Consider the following 17,755-nt stretch of genomic DNA (forward strand, 5'->3'; position numbering starts at 1 on the left):
TAGTATAATTACTAATATAGTTTAGTTTAAATCTATCATCTTACTATTCATTTTCTCTTTGCTCCATCTGATCATGTCCCAGCAATTCATGTCTACTCATGTCTTTTGCTTTGTTTTTATTTTTTGGTAAGATTTTCTTCACTGTTTTTAAAAGCATATAGACACACACACACACACACACACACACACACACACACCCCTGATGTTAACCAATTATCTATGAACAGGTTACTAATATTTTTCAGATTTATTATATGCATTTTGACTTACATTATTTTCATCATGCAAAAGTTCTTTAGGTCAATTTTTAACAACCCTTTTCTTATTTTATATGAACTTTTTATCCTGGAAACATTACCCTTGACACTAGTTAACAAGTAATTCTCACATATTTTCTTCTAAGCGTCTCTTGCATAATTCCAGATAACTACATAAAGAGCTTTCTGATTTTTAAACACATGAAATTGTTGGCCAGGTGCAGTGGCTCACACCTGTAATCCTGGCACTTAGGGAGGCTGAGATGGGTGAATCACCTGAGGTGAAGAGTTCGAGACCAGCCTGGCTCTCATGGTGAAACCCCGTCTCTACTAAAAATACAAAAATTAGCTGGATGTGGTGGCACATGCCTGTAATCCCAGCTACTTCGGAGGCGGAGGCAGAAGAATTGCTTGAACTGAGGAGGCAGAGGTTGCACTGAGCTGAGATCATGCCACTGCACTCCAGCCTGGGCAACAGAGCAAGACTGTCTCCAAAAAATAAAAATAAAAATAAATAAATAAATACATGAAATTGTATTGTTTCATTTATTGATACACTCTGTGTACTCAACCCATAATTAATGGGTTGCTCTAGTCTTTTGCTACTACAGAAAATGAATGAATGAACATTCATTGCAGTGAAAAGTTTATTACAGTGAATAACTTTTTAAATAAAAATTTTACACATATACAAGTATACTTAGAGGATAAATTTGTGAATATGAAACAGCTGACTGAAATGGTAAGAGAAAATGTACCTTTTGTAGGAAATGTTATGAAAGTGCCTTATACCCAACAACTCTACCAACAGAAATGAATAACTACCTTTTTTAAAGAAATCAGTCTTATTATGTTGCCCATAAATTTTTTAATTAAAATTTTAATCTTAGTCATTCTAATTGTCAAAGAAATGGAATTGAAGTTTTGATTTGCATTTATCCCATTATAAATATGTATGAAAATATGTTCATCTAAGCCATTGTATTTTCTTTTTCTGTGAACTGTAACCTCATACCCTTTGCACATTGTTTTCTATTGGGTTTTTGTTTTATATCTTGATCATTTTTAGAACCCGAAAATATTGAAATTCGCCCTTTGTATCTGGTAAGAATTGCAGATTTTCCATTTTTTTCTTACATTTATCATTTGAATTTGTTCATTGTTTCTTCTACTTAGGAATGAAGTTCACTAATGATTATTCTAGTGCCAGAACATTTCAGCTAATTAACAGAGGAGAAATAGTATGATTAGAAAATCACTACTTTGTAACTCTAATGAGGACTATGTCTAGGCCATGAACGTGAATGGATACCAAGTATTTAACAGGTTGATGAGGAACCTGTATAACGGATGACTCAGGCTGATAATACTTGGACCCAATAATCAATTTTGATGTCACTAAACAGACATTGTGCTTTCTGTTTTGATGCAAAGGGAAGTACACAGTACTATAGTAAAATATTCTCAATAAAACAAAAATGAAATATATCAAATCTGTAGATACAGTTAAAAGTTCATGCAAAATATAGAGGATGGAGATACAAGTAAAGTGAAACCATGAGGAAACCGTCTGTCATATCCAGATTATGAAAAATTTGGTAGGCCAGCCACAATGGTTCATCCCTGTAATCCCAGCAGTTTGGGAAGCTAAGGCAGAAGGATTGCTGGAGCCAGGAGTTCAAGACCAGCTTGGGCAACATAGTGAAACCCTCTCTCTACAAAAACTTTAAAATCTAGCCAGATGTGGTTGCTGACACCTGTAGTCCCAGCTACTTAGGAGGCTGAGGAGGGAGGATCACTTGAGGTTACAGTGAGCTATGATCACACCACTGTACTCCAGTCTGGGTGACACAGCAAAACTCTGTTCTAAAAAATGAAAAACTAAAAAAGAGAAAAAAGGAAAAATCTATAGTCATAGTGACATGAGCTCTTCAATTTTTAAACATAATAACAAAAAAAGGGGGGGGGTCAGCCCTCTCAGAGGAATAAGTAGCAGATTTATTGTTTCACCATCAACAATTGTCAAAGGGGAAGAAAATAAACAACTGTGTTCAGGTTTTGAAAAACAGACAGTACAGACTACAGTTCCTTTTATTTATTTATTTTCTTTCTTTCCTTTATTTACTGGAGACAGAATCTTTCCCTTTGGCCCAGGCTGGAGTGCGGTGGCTCCATCACAGCTCACCATAGCCTTGACCTCCCAGGTCCGAACAATCTTCCCACCTCAGCCTCCTGAGTAGCTGGGACTACAGGCACACGCCACCACATGTGGCTAATTTTTTGTAGAGACAGAATCTCACTATGTCGGCCAGGCTGAATGACTATAATTCTCAAGTGAAGGGAACAGAGCCATGAGCCAGGAAATGGAGCCCAAACGTAGAGCAGAGATCTTGCAGGATGATGAAACCTATCAGATGTTGGGGCTTTTGAAGTGGCTGGATTTTATGTGGAAAGTCACCAGAGAGGAAAGAGTGGGGCAGGGAAGGAGCCCCAGGATTGCATGCAGGTCATGTGATGTCCTGGTTGTACACTAAGCTGCACTCGCACAAGGACACAAGGCAAGACCCTGAGAGCCCAGAGAGGATAAATCAGGGGCTGGAGCAAAAGGGAGAGGGGCACTTGGGGGCTGAATGGAGAACTCTAGATTGCACTGCTCCCAGATAGAGTTCAAGCAGTCAGAACAGAGACCATGCATGACGCTTTCTTTATATTTCCCATTGTTATGGTGTTTGTTCTTGTGTATAGTGTGAGAAACTGATCTGACTTTTTCAAATGGCTATGCCATTGGAAAAATAAATGGCTACATCATTTACTTAAAAAGTCCCCTTTTTAGCCCAGTGATTTGAGATATGAACTTTTTATGATTTACTAATTTTCCATAATATTTGGATTTTATTTGTGTGCCTGATTTTAGTTCTATCTCATTCATCTATTTGTTTAGTCGTGGGCCATTATTATTGTTTTAATTACACAGTCTTTGCAGTTGTTTTAATATGTGGTGATGTTAATCCCCCTCATTTCTCTTGATAGTATTTTTCTACCCTTGTGATTATTTTTCCATATGAACTTCAATATCAACTTGTCTAGATCCAAAAACCCAACCAAAAAAACCTACTGTTGTTATCTCAGTTGGGATTGCATTGACTTCATACGCTAAATTACCGGAGAAGTGACATACTGATGATATTGAGGCATTCTATCCAAATGTCTCTGCATCTGTTCAAGACATTTTTATGTTTTTTAGAAATGTGTTACAGTGTTTTTTTGGTGTGTGTGTTGTTGTTTTTTGTATCTGAGACAGGGTCTTGCCCTGTCGCCCAAGCTGGAGTGTAATGGCATGAAACAGCATCCTGCAGCCTCAACTTCCTGGGCTCAAGCAACCCTCCTGCCTCAGCCTTCCTAGTAGCTGGGACCACAGGCATGCACCATCATGCCCAGCTAATTTTTTTTATTTTTTGTAGAGACAAGGGTCTCACTTTGTTGCCCAGGTTAGTCTCAAACTCCCAGGCTCAAGCGATCCTCCTGTTTTGGCCTCCCAAAGCATTGGGATTACAGGCGTGAACCACAATTCCTGGCCTACAGTTTTCTTCTTACGGGCTTTGTACATTTCTTGGTAAGTTTATTCCTAAGTATGTTTTATTGCCATTGTAAATGTAGTTATCTCTGCCCTTATAGCTTCTGATTGTAATTTGTATGTGTGAAGGCTATTTATTTTTGTACAATTGTCTTCAAATTTTTAATATGTATTTTAAATTGCTTTGCCAAAGATATCAACACTTAATCCCCATTAGCATTATAGGAAAATTTATTATCTTACTGGACCTTTTCATTTTTGAAGCAGATTAATTTGGAAACTTTTACAAATTGATGAGCAAAATTATTTGTTTCCATTTGAATTGATTTAATAACTGAAAAAGTTATTTTTCATGTTTTTATCACTTATAAACCTTGTATAAATTATCTTTAATTTCTCTTTTCCGCTTTTCTGTTTCAGCCTCCTGGTATTTTTAAGGAAATGTAAGAGTGTGAATCAGGTACTGATGGTTTTGACTTCATTATGATCAGCATCTTTGAGTTCCATCAGAGTAGACACTGAACGTTTTCATCCAACTGGATGATGAGTGCATTAGTGAGTATTTATTTAGTTCATAATACATGTTCCTGCCAACTCCACTGTAATTTGTTTCAGACTGACTAACATAATGAGAAATCTTACCAAATATAAATGGCACTGCAGATCAAAACCCACTTGATTTTTCTCATTTTATTCTGGGTTCTGGAGAGAGACTAATTATTACTGCCAAAATAAATGTGTGTCATAAGTGAAGGCTTATTTGCTATGGAAATACTCATTATTTCCTATTGGCCTACATCACATCCCAAAATTACCTGTGAACATTGAGAGAGATAATTGGTTACCATGGAATTTTCCAACATGATATTTAATACAGTTCTATTCCTTTCGTATTCCCTTTTAAAGGAACTACATAAGAGATGAAATCCTTTCTCCCTGGGACATGTATCCTTTTGTGTTCTGCTTTTAATTTACATTTTAATTTGATGTTTTTCAGTCTTTTCAGGCTGAAACATAATATTTGTATCATTCTGAGAGTCTATAACACCATGCTTTCCAGCAATACAATTATGGAAATTTTTTTCCTCTCTCATATTGACATTGGGATTTGGAGGAACTTACTGCTACTCCTGATGCCTATTTACACCTTTTTGATATGTCCCCAGCAGAAGAAGCCCATGGGCTTGCTTTTCCTTCACTTGTCTGTTGCTAATACAATGACACTTCTCCACAAAGTTATTCCATTGTCAGTGAAATCTTTCAATATTAAAAATCTTCTGAATTATACTGGATGTAGGGAATTTGAATTTGTATATAGAGTATCTTGGGGACTTCCCCTATGTACAACATACCTCCTAAGCATGGTGCAGGCCCTGTGTGGGAGCCCCAGCAAATCCAGGTGGGCGTGGCTGAAAGACAAAATGCTCAAAACACCACTGTGCTTCTTCTTAAACTCTGGGTCATCAACAGTCTCATCTATGTCAGGCTTGTGCCGTTTGTTGACACTATCAAATATGGCAGTATCCCCAAGAATCTCTCCATAAAAATGTGTTTAGCTACACCACACATGGGTAACGCAATTGCTGTCTCTCATACGAGTTATCACACTCCAGGACTTAATTTTTCTGGTTCTCATGAGTTGGGCCAGTGGCTACTTTGTGATTTTCCTTCACAGACACCAGAAAAATAATCAACATCTTCACAACAACGGCTGTTCCTCTAGAGCCTCCCATGAGACCGGAACCATCACAACTGCACTGCTGCTTATGATTTGCTTCGTTGTATTTAATGTGAACAACTCGTGCCACAGCATTTACCTAAGTATGGTGAAGAAAAGGGATCAGTTGTGGACCGTCTCAGACTTGATTTCCTCATGTTACCCCATTTTTTGGTCCATTTTTGCTCATTGGTAGAGAAAGTCATATCCTGAATTCAAAATCTATGAAGTGGAGAAAGTCGTCTTATCCCATAGATATGTCAAAGTAAACTTTCACCAATATAAACTTCTTCCAAAACAACATTCTATAAAGAGTTGGTATTCTGAAGAAATGATGGGATTTAGGTCTGAAAAATGAGATATTTCTCAGTTCACTGCATGAAATATAATCTAATGACCTTTACCTTCAGTAAAGACAATATTGCATAGCTTAGTATTTAATGTTTGTATACATAGATATAATCATTTAATAGACAGGTAGATAATTTTTCATGTCAGATGTCATAATGGACTTCTTGCAACTAGTCATTCAATATCTGTATTTTTCTTACTTTAATTACTCTGTGTTCAGCATGAAAAATCATTTCAAAAGGAGATCAGGCACTCCAGGAAGAAGAGCATCACTCCCCACCTCTAAACTGTGGGCTTCCCATAATGACATCCTACCAAGAACTCAGTATAGCAAAGGAGGAAAAAGAGTAACTTCACATTGGAGAAACCTAACAAACACTGTCTCAGCCAGGTGATCAAGGCCAGTGTGAGCAGTGATCAGTCAAGTTGAAAGTGTGTATCATACGACAGGATGAGAATGGCATTTTACCTTGACATGTTCCCTCCCAAAACTAATAACCCCACTACATCAGACAAACCTCAGTTGAGAAACAGTTTCCAAAAACACCTGACTAGTACCCCCTAAAACCATCAAGGTCATCAAAAACAATGTAGGCCTGAGAAACGATCACAGCCGGGAAGAACCTAAGGACTCAGTGTCCTGTGGTATCCTGATATGGAATCCTGGAACAGAAAAGGACATTAAGTAAAAACCAAGGAAATAGAAATAAAGTATAAACTTAATAATGTATCAATATTGATTCAATAATTGTGACAAATGTAACATAGTAATGTAAGACATTAAAATGGGGAAAATTGGGTATGGTGTGGAGGAGAACTCTGTGTATTCTATTTGCAACTCTTCTGTAAATTTAAACCTATTTGAAAATTAAAAATTTATTTTTTAAAAAGAAAATTAAGAAACCTATATACTTAAATTTGGGAAAACAAAAATTTACTTTCCTTGCCTAAAGTATGTGTTCTACATTTTAGGATTTACCTGACATCCTAATGAATAGACTTTTTTAATGTATACAATCTTATGTCACTAATTTAAATGTAAATATTTAAGAGTTAAAAGGTTCAGTCTATTAATTTTATTAACTTGGCCCTTGAAGAAGACTCATATAAGAAAGAGGATGTTTTGACTTAAATTATTTCTGTATAAAGCACTCTTTGATGAGGACAGTACACACTTCATATAATAACCAGCACAAAATAAAATTCCAGATAAATATTCATACTATCAAGCATGTAAGAAAAAAACAATGCAGGCTTTTGCTTAATATGCTAAAACTTTCTAAGATTTCCCAGAGCCAAGCACATTTGTCTGAAGTTCAGTTTTTAAAAGTTATTTTAACTCTGTCCCCAGCTGACATGGTTGATGAGTTGGAAATGTCATAAATGAAGTCATATTTCAGCAAGTACAGTAGGAACGGAAGAGATAAAGGTCACAGCAATTTTAGTGATGAAAATTTAACTTCATTTAGTACTGTGTCTCAAGTGTTAAGCTAAGATAGAAATATTGTTGGTTCATCAACATAACAGTATTTTGGTTCCCTGACCCTCCGCTATGTAAACAGCCCTTCCATCTTGCACAAATGCATGCATGCATGTAAATCTAGAGAAGAGAAGATGATGGTGGTTGCTATGGGTGAGTTGGAGATTTGAGTCTCAGAATTTGGGTACAGGGACTCCTGGTTTTTAAAAGGATGGACTGGGGGAGAAAATTTGAATTTTTAGTCTCTTTTTGTAATACTTCGGGATCTTAAATTCTAATGTCATAAACCCAACTTGAATTAACTTGGGTAAAAGATGACTTTGTTGACTCACAAAAGTCAGAGGAAGAACAAAGCAGTTATAATGTAGGAGGGCGACAAAATAATTTTGGTTAAAACTAGAGCTAGATATCGGCTGTTGTTATTTCCCAGCTTTACTTCATTTTTTTAATGATACAATATTCTAAATTCCCAGGAAGAAGTTCCAGTTGGCCCCTGATGAAGAAGTGCTCATGTGCGGTCCATCTAACTGTAGACAGGGAATAAATTCATGTAGGAATCTATTACACCAGCAGGAACCATTTTGGTCAGGTGGAAAATTACCAGATGGGGCTTACCATCTCACAGAGAAAGAGTCTTGGGGTGATGTTCAGGTGATATACAGGCAATGTCTAATTTAGAACTTAGTAGAAAAATTGGCCAGGCACAGTGGCTCATGCCTGTAATCCCAACACTTTGGGAGACTGAAGCTGGTGTATTACTTGAGGTCAGGAGTTCAACACCAGCCTGGCCAACATGATGAAACCCTGTGTCTACTAAAAATACAGAAATTAGCCAGGCATGATTACAGGTACCTGTAATCCCAGCTACTTGGGAGGCTGAGCTGGAGGAATCACTTGAACCCGGGAGGCAGAGGTTGCAGTGAGCCGAGATCACGCCGCTGCACTCCAGCTTGAGAGACTCCATCTGAAAAAGAAAAATCAGAGGCTAACCCATATGACAACTTTGTCTTATTGGAGCTATTGAAGAATGTCTGAGTTTTGACATACTTCAGCAATGATGGAGATCTTGTTGCACTAACAGTGCAAGTTGAAGGCCCTATGACATACTTTGAGGGGAAAAGTTCCTTTCTCCAGTTCAGACCATTTTACTTGAGTCAGTCAAGTGCATACACAAGGGGTTTTACAGAAATAAAAATAATTTCATTTATGTACTCGCAATATACTTACTAAGTTGTTGCCATACTTGAGGCCTGCTCTAGGAACTGGTGATACAATGATGAACAAGATAGGTTGTATCCTTTTCCACATGAAGAACACATTTTAGTTGGTGAAACAAACAATATAAAAAAGGAAAACCTATGTGCGTTGTAGAGATTGTGACAACTTTTACATGAAAGCAAAAATACAGAAACTGTAAAAGAAAAGGGAAGGGATTTCGCTATAAAATGTTAGATACCTTTGAGGGACTAAAACAACCCAAATTGACTAAGAAAATTTATTCACAGTTCATATGTATGATAAAAAAAGCTGTTCCAAGCTGATGAAAAGTCAAAAATCCATTTGAAAAACTGCAAATTGTGTGACTAGCACCCAAATATACAGTTATATAAAGCAAATACTGACAGATCCAAAGGGAGAAATTGAGTGCAATACCATAATAGTAGGAGACTTCAATTATCCACTTGTAATAATAGAATATCCAGGCAGAAAAGCAATACAGAAACAGCTGACTTGATCAATGTTATATTCTGAATGGATCCAACAGACACATACAGAACTTCCCACATAATAGCAGAATACACATTCTTCCCAAATGCCCACAAAACTTTCCTAGGATCACATTAGGTCACAAATCAAATCTTAACTAATTTTAAAAAGTTGAAAATCAGCCGGGCACGGTGGCTCATGCCTGTAATCCCAGCACTTTGAGAGGCTGAGGCAGGTGGATCACAAGGTCAGGAGTTCGAGTCCAGCCTGGCCAATATGGTGAAACCCCGTCTCTACTAAAAAAATGCAAAAATTAGCTGGGCATGGTGGTGTGTGCCTGTAGTCCCAGCTCCTCGGGAGGCTGAGGCAGGAGAATAGCTTGAACCTGGGAGGCAGAGGTTGCAGTGAGCCAACATTGTGCCAATGCACTCCAGCCTGGACAACAGAGTAAGACTCCGTCTCAAAAAAAAAAAAAAAAGGTTGAAAATCATACCGAGTATCTTTTCCTACCACAATGGAAGAAAATTAGAAACCAATAATGGTAAGAAAACAGGAAAATTCACAAATAGATGGAAACTAAATAATACACTCTTGAGCTACCAGTGGGTCAAAGAGAAAATGAAAAGGAAACTTAAAAAATATCTCAAGATAAATGAAAATGTTTAAATGAATGATGTTGAATCTCAGCTGCTTGCCTGACACTGGAAGTAAACTTAATAGGTAGTCTATGAAGCAGACTTCACTGCCTGCCCACTTATCTAAGTGACTGAGTGACTAACTTTATCACCAATCATTTCTGACCTGATGGTCAGGATGACAGGCCACTGGGTTGTGTAACCCACCCAGTCAGAGAAGTCAGGGGGTGTTGTCAGAGCAAGTTGCTGCCTGTGCTGCTGCTTCATGCCTGGGCTCCTCTGCATTCCAGATCCATGCCCATCTGCTCGCTTGAGCACACTTACAGATGCTAGGATCAGGTAACCAGCAAATAAACATTCTGAGATGCCTCCAGCCCCTTCCTAACCTAAGAACCATCGGTGACCTGCAGAGAGTCCATGAGCCACTGAGTTTGTGGGTGTGCGCATGTTGCTGTGGTGAGAGCTTATGGTTTCCATCAGATTCTTGATGTCACTGCTAACTTAAATGTCCCAAAATTGTCAAAAAAAACCCCACTACTTAAAAGAGACTTCCCCGCAAAAAATGCTCATGAATATCATAATCTATTCAAAATCCGTTTCACAGCCACTGCACTGTACTCTGCTGCTCTTTGGGGTCAAATGAGGGGGAGAAAGAGCAGGACTCTGAGTTGACCCCCGAGCTCCACTTGGAGCTCTGTTGTTCGGGGCAGCCTCTGATTCTCGTTATTCCCACTCAGTGTCCAGAAGGGGAGGTGTGGGCTGAAGTCTTCCAGAGAAAACCCAGGAGAGCCTGACAGCCTGTCTTGCTGACAGCCTCCTTATTCCAGCTGACTGTGACTTCTCCCTTCATGACAGATACTCTTCATTCTCAACTCAGGGAAAAGGACCCTGATAGGACACCATCCTGTCGGAGCTAACAGATGTGCACCTTTGAGAATGATCGTTGAGAAGATAATTTAGATAGATTTCTGTCTCTGAAAACATCCGTTCATTTGTGTTGTAGAATTACACTCGTGTGTTTGTGCTCTGCATAGCAGTGTGTGCATCCTATAGTCTTTTCACAGAAGTGTCTGTAAAAACAGAGTGTAATTTCTGAGCACATAGACACTGAGTAAACTCAGTGTATGATTTAATAACGTTTAATCTTTACTAAATGAAACTTGTTACTCATTTTTAAATGTAATACTTTTTGTAAGAAGCAAGTATGAATGAGAATCAACTTGACCTGTTTCACTGGATAGCACCAACTCAGGATGCTCACACAGGAGCCGCAGAAGGAATCCTTTACCTCTTTCTTCTCCTAACCCCCCAAAACAAAAACTGATTCTTTTCCATTTTTGCCTCTTAGGTACCTAACATTTTTCCTTCCTTCTCTTTATCCCTGAGGCCATCATCTTATTCCAGCAACCTCAGGACTTAATTTCAGAAGCCACTTAACTGCTTCTAATCTTAATTCTTTCAGTCCACTGTTTGCACAACAGCCACAGTGATTCTAAAAGGCTCAATACCTGTGACTACCACTCTGCTGATGACAGTATCATACCAAGCTACCTGCACTCAAAAACAGCTATCAAAATTGACAACATATGACACAACTGTTTTCAAGCGTTGCACACAGCAGGCGTTTGGGGACAGTGATCCTTGAAGGAAGAGAAATGCATGATTTCGGTCCCTCTATCCTCTGTCTCTTTGCCTTATGGACACTTTCCTGCTGTGGCACAATGAGATTAAGTTCAAATGGAGCAATGGTCTTGCTGAGCTGCTGAAGGAATTTGAATCTGGGTCAGGATTAAGAAATGGAATCTCTAGTATGTGGGAAGGAGAGGTGTGGCAAAAGCTTGTTTGGAATTTGTGCTGTTTTTACTCACAACACTTTGGACACCAAATGTGTGGCGGGTTTTCTCACACCAACCAATTATCCAACTCTCCAGACACCAAACACCTGTCCAGTGACTCAGTTCACTTCTGACACTAAGCTCCCAGAGTCAGCGTCAGACTCCACAGGAAATGAACTCAGTCCCACAAGTGACCCCTCACTTCAGATGCCAGTTGCAAGTACTGAGTCCCCAGGTAACCCACATTTCTGTCCAGCGTGGCTACAAAGTCAGGCGATTCCCAAAGCACTGCACCCTTTCAGGTGTGGTAACTTGCTGGAATGGCTCACAGAACTCAGGAAAACACTTTACTTAAGGCTTACTGGTTTATTCCAAAAGATACAACTCAGGAACAGCCAGATGGAAGAGATGCATAGGGCAAGGGATAGGGGGGTTCTGTGGAGCTTCCATGCCTCCCCAGGCATGCCACCCTCTCAGCAGCTCAGGGTGTCTGTTTGTCATCCCAGAAGCTCTCTGAATATCATTGTTTGAGCATTTATAGAGAGTTCAATCTTTAGCACCCCTTATCCCTTCCCTGGAGGTTGGACATTAGGGCAGAAAGTTCCAACTCTCTAACAACTTGGTCTTTCCACTAACTAGTCCCATGCTGAGGCTGTCTTGGGGTTCACCCTAAGTCACCTCATTACCATAAGCTCAGGTGTGATGAAAAGGGGTTTGTTATGAATGACATAAGACACTCCTGTCACTTGGGATATTCCAAGAGTTTAGGAGCACTGTGTCAAGAGCTGGGGACAAAGAGCAGATATATATTTTTGTATTATATCACAGATTTCAACATGTAATAGTGAGCAAGAGCAAGTCTAATTACACAGGCTGAGGCTTCCTGAGCCTAGCAGAGGTCATCTGCTTGGTCTGAGAGGTATGTGAGCACTTCTGGCTACTCAGAGAGGAGAGACCTTAAGGAACACCTTGGCATTTCAATGAAACTATAGAAGAGTGAAGACTACATCTTAGCAAAAGGACCATGCCCTAAGATTAAGCTTAATGCCATCATAAACCCAGCCTATCAGAGTATGAACAAATACCGACAAAAAGGATTTCCAGTAACTCAACTGACTGCCTGAACAAAACTCAAGGTCCTAGAGATGAATAAAAACATAATCCAGAAACCACATAACATCACATCCCCACTGTCCAGCATCCGGTCATGAACCAGTAGACCTGGGAACCTGGACAATGGAATTCAAAATCCCAGGAGGAAGTACCCATAAAAATACCTGAGAGGATACAGATCTTGGAATTAGCAGACAGATTTTGAAGGAGGTATTTTGAGTTTACGGACTTAAATATTATCATAAGGAGTGAGCAGATGGGAAATTTCAGCAAACTAAAAACTATTTTTTTAAAAAAGGAAATACTTGGCCGGGAGCGGTGGCTCATGCCTGTAATCCCAGTACTTTGGGAGGCCGAGGCGGGCGGATCACGAGGTCCAGAGATCAAGACCATCCTAGCTAATACGGTGAAACTCCATCTCTACTAAAAATACAAAAAATTAGCTGGGCGTGGTGGTGGGCGCCTGTAGTCCCAGCTACTCGGGAGGCTGAGGCAGGAGAATGGCGTGAACCCAGGAGGTGGAGCTTGCAGTGAGCCGAGATCGTGCCACTGCACTCCAGCCTGAACGACAGAGCGAGACTCCGTCTCAAAAAAAAAAAAGGGAAATCCTTGAACTTTAAAGCTGAGTATTTGGAATGAAACATTACTGAATGGCTTATTTGTGAACTTGAAGATAAATCCATGGAAAGTATCCAAACTGAAAATTGGAGAAAAGAATAGATTGGACAAATGTGAACAGAGCCTCAGTGATCTGTAGGGAAGCACTAATTTCACAAATTATGAAACCTATGTGTAATGAGACACAGGGGAAGGACTAATGGCAAAATCTTTGAAAAAATAATGGCTAAAGATTCTCAAAATATAGTGGGAAATACCACCTTATAGGCCCAAGAAGCTCAGTAAAACCCAAAGAAGGTAAATATGAGGAAAACCATATCTAGGCAGAACATAGAGAAACTTTTGACAACCAGAAAGAAAAGGAAAACCTTAAATACTGCAAGAGGGACTAAAAGGCAAGTTACACCATGGAGAACACCATACAAATGACAGCAGGCTTCTCATCAGAAACAGTGGATGCCCGGCTATGAGGGAATGATGTCTTCAAATGATGAAATTTTTTAAAAGTATAAACCCAGAATTCTCTATCAAGGAAATTATATCTCAAAAGTGAGGATGAAATAAAAACATTTAAATAAATAAAAACTAAGATATTTCATTGCCAGCAGATTTGCACTAAAAACAAAAAACTGAGATAGTTTTTCAATCTGAAGAGAAGTCATATCACACAGCAACTTGGATACATAGGAATGAAGGAAGAGCATTAGAAATGGTGAATATATGGATAGATTTTTTGTAAGACTACATTTTTCTTAGCTTTTTTGAAAGACAGTTTAAGGCACAAATGACAGGATTATATCCATCATATGGGGTTTATTAATATGTAGCTATAAAATATATCACAACAATGACAAAAAGGACAGTAAATGAGTGGAATTCTATTGTTGAAAGGCTCTTAATGTGAAGTGGTCCAATTTTAACTCTAAATAGATTGCGATAAACTGAGGATACATATTGTAATCCCTAGCATAGCCACTAAAAAATGCAATGAAATATAATAAAAATCCAATAAAATAATAAAAATGGAATACTAAAAAATATTTGATTAATCCAAAAGATGGCAAGAAAAGTGAAACAGAGGCCCAAATGAAAAACAAACAAAACACAGGGGGCAACTAGAAAATGAATTTTTAGGTGGTAATCTTACACTTAATCATATCAAAAATTGTATTCATACTGAAGTGGGGACAGTGGGCATTAACAACTGGTTATTTCAAGAGATAAAAGGTGATATATCACAATCTTAATACAGGTTAATTTCTCCAGGGAATGCAATCATCATAAAGATCTTTATATCTAATAAGAGAACTTCAAAATACACGATACAAAAACTGAAAGAACAAAAACAAAACATAGACAAATCCACAATGTTGCTTGGAGATTTAACAAGTGTCATAGCGACATCTGTCAACTACAGTAAACTATAGTGCCCTGTGTTGGTTAATTTTATATGTCAACTTAACTGGGCCACAATGTACCCAGTTGTTTGGTCAAACGCTATTCTGGGCGTTTCTGCAAGGGTGTTTTTGGGTGAGATAAACATTTAAATTGGTTGACTGAGTGAAGCAGATTGCCCTTCCTGATGTGGGTGGGCCCCATCCAATCAGTGAGAGGCCTGAGGAGAACCAGAAGGCTGACCCACCCCCAAGTAAGGGAGGATTTCTGCTATCTAATGACCTTCAAAGAAAGACAGTGGCTTTCTTTATTTCCTGCCTTTGGACTCAAACTGAAACATTGGCTCTTAGGATATTGACGCTGCTGGCCTGTAGACTGGAACTATACCATTGGCTCTTCTGGTTCTTGGGCCTTAAGACTCAGACTGGAACTACACCATCAGGTCTTCTAGGTCTCCAGCCTGCCAACTCACCCTGCAGATCTTGGTACTCTCCAGTCTCCATAATTGCATGAGCCAACTCCAAATAAGTAAATAAATAATAGGTAAGTAACAAAAAATTAGACAAATATCAGTTAAGTAAATATACATGTACACACACATATACAGAAATCACAGACGCACAAACACACATACATACACACATATCCTATTGTGCTTTTCTAGAGAACCCTGACTAACACATGCCCAGTTGCTTCAGCAAACACCAGTCTAGATGTTTGGAAAGGTCAAATGAGCCTCCAAGGGGCCACTGTAATTCCAAACTCTGGTCCTTGTCTTTACAAACTGTGAATAGGTTTTTCCTGACCCACTGATGCAAAAGGACTCTTCTACTAACAATTAAAGAATTCTTTGTTTACGAAATAATCTGGCAAACAATTTATGTAATCTAAATAAGTTTCTATCAGTGTGAGCCCTTGCTCTCTTGGGTGGTACAGTTTCTGATTGGTACCCAGGTTGCAGCCCACATTCCTGAGTAAACACTTATTGGCCTGACCGGCTAATTCCTCCTTTTTATTAGCAGGGAAGCCATGTGACTTCATCCTCCGTGGCTCTGGTGGTCTCTTCCACATCTGTGAGATACTCACTAAAAGCTGGTTGCACTTTGAGATCTGGGCACCTGCTGGAACCTGGAGCCACAATCTTCATTCATGCTAAAGAACTCCTGTCTTGGTGGAGGTATTTGCCTTTGTTTGAGTTTCTTGGTAGGGCTCTCCATCTTTTTGCTTGCTCTCGCTTTGTTTTAAGTTCTGACAAGGTGAGAATGGGAGCCTCTGCTTCCAAGCAAATTGAAAGTCCCCCCTGTCCAGGGACTCCAACTGGTTACATGTTTAAACATGATGGCTCTCTTCTTGTTCGTTTTATCTAAATGACACAATTTCACTAACCAGAGTTTGGAGTTACAGTGGCCCGTTGGAGGCCTTGTATAATGTGTTGTATACTGTTAAGAGCACAGCTGCTGGTGAAGAAAGCGTTTCTCACAGTTCCTTTGTGGGCCTCAGAGTTCCCCAGCAGTTCAGTATGGAGTCAGCCCTGATGACAGGACTCCCTGATGTCAAGCCTGCAAGGGTGCTAAGCTCACGCTAGTCAGGCCTCTCTAAGCCCTTAAGGTACCAACCTGGGGCTCTGACCTTGGCCTGCTTATTCAAGACTCTGTTGAGTCAAATTAGGCAAAATTCCCGCCACTACCAAGGTCTCTGATCACCCTTGATACCTAATCGAATTCCTCAGCCCCTACCCTCAATATCGTTATCATCCCGGCCTGCCGTTAGGAGGCCGCAGCGGCCCGACAGATCCAGCTGTGGCTTGCAGGCGCCTCCCTGCTGCGGGCTGGGCCTGGCTCCTGCCCCTGCAGGGGCCATGCTCCCCGGGGCCGGTGGATGAACCAGGAAAGTGGGGAAACCCCCAGCGCTCCCTGCCCGGAGCCAGACAGCAGCGTTAGCAGCCTCTGTTCCCTGGGGCTGTGTGACCTTGAGCAGCCCTGCACCCCCTCTGGGCCTGGGCCATCAGTTCTGACCCCACAAACCACGGCCTGGGGTTCTGGGGAGCTTCTTGCTGAGGGGGGTCTGGCTTTCGCGGCTCGGCTGCTGGATCGCCGAGATAGGCCGCGCGGCGCAGCCTGGACGCCCTGGCTCCACCCACAGCTCTGAGACCTCCAGCGAGCTCTTACCCTTTCCGCGCCTCAGTTTCCTCACCTGTAAAATGGAGATAATATCACCACGCACGCAGGCCTAGCCACTTCATTGCTGTCACTGATACCATTACTGCTGCTATGTCGTTTTTTGATGGCACGGCCCTTAGGGAAGGGGGATCAAGGGAAAAACCGGTACCTTCCCGCAGGAGGTGGGCTGGGCACAGCCCTGAACCATGGAGGTCACCCACCCTGAGGTCGGGACCTGGGTTCCCTTCCTATCCACTGGGGGTCCCAGTCGTTGTCTTCATCTCTCCAGGTCCCAGCCCTTCACAGTGGGCACCTCTCTGCCTGTGAGGGAGGCCTCAGCCAGCCCCTAATCCCTTCTCCAAAAAAAAAAAAAAAAAAAAAAAAAGGCTGCGTAGCCAGTATTTACAGACGCTAAGTTGCTTATTAAAAATTGTCCCATTGAGTCCTACCAAGCAGGTAATTTACTGTACCCATTTCTCAGATGAGGAAACTGAGGCACTGAGGTTTGTCAGAGCCAGCAGGTAAACCAGCCATTCGGCCTGAGTGACAGGCCGGTGCAGTGCTCTGCGGCTTAGTCTGCTCTGAGCGCCTGCGGGATCCTCACAGCGATCCTGGTTTGTACCCCCGCCCACAGTGGCTCGGCTGGCCAATCTATGGGAACCCCTGAGGCTGTCCGCGCATCCCGAAGTGTGACCTTCCAGGCCCACAGGGTGGCTGGCGCTGCGCTTCTTCGTGGCCCGCGACAGTGCGGCCACCTTCATCGGCCAGTGGCGCACTGATCTGGGCGAGCCCGAAATGCTCCGCGAGCTGGCGAGGGAGACACTGGGCCTCTGCACCCGGTCAGCTCCCCAAGATAAAGGCCTCGGAGGGTAAGTTCTGCGTGGGAGACTCCGGCCTGTTGGTCTCTGTGCGGG

At 40.8% G+C, this 17,755-nt stretch overlaps 2 long non-coding RNA genes across 3 annotated transcripts in view; one reads left to right on the forward strand and one right to left on the reverse strand.

The window, feature by feature from the left end:
• The first annotated feature begins 3,292 nt into the window (after window positions 1-3,292).
• On the forward strand, window positions 3,293-6,008 carry LOC109028222 (uncharacterized). Its single transcript, XR_008668686.2, has 3 exons — window positions 3,293-4,386; window positions 4,738-4,776; window positions 5,514-6,008. It is a non-coding gene; the product is annotated as an uncharacterized lncRNA (long non-coding RNA).
• Window positions 5,954-17,755, reverse strand: part of LOC101140542 (uncharacterized) — a 75,130-nt gene continuing 63,328 nt past the window's right edge. For both annotated transcript variants that reach the window (XR_010130179.1, XR_010130181.1), the window contains 2 exons: window positions 8,232-8,343; window positions 5,954-6,562 (listed from right to left, as the gene is read on the reverse strand). This is a non-coding gene — a long non-coding RNA (uncharacterized lncRNA). The remainder of the gene's footprint in view (window positions 6,563-8,231; window positions 8,344-17,755) is intronic.

Source organism: Gorilla gorilla, chromosome 13 (genome assembly GCF_029281585.2).
Source record: "Gorilla gorilla gorilla isolate KB3781 chromosome 13, NHGRI_mGorGor1-v2.1_pri, whole genome shotgun sequence".
In the NCBI taxonomy this organism is placed as follows: Eukaryota; Metazoa; Chordata; class Mammalia; order Primates; family Hominidae; genus Gorilla; species Gorilla gorilla.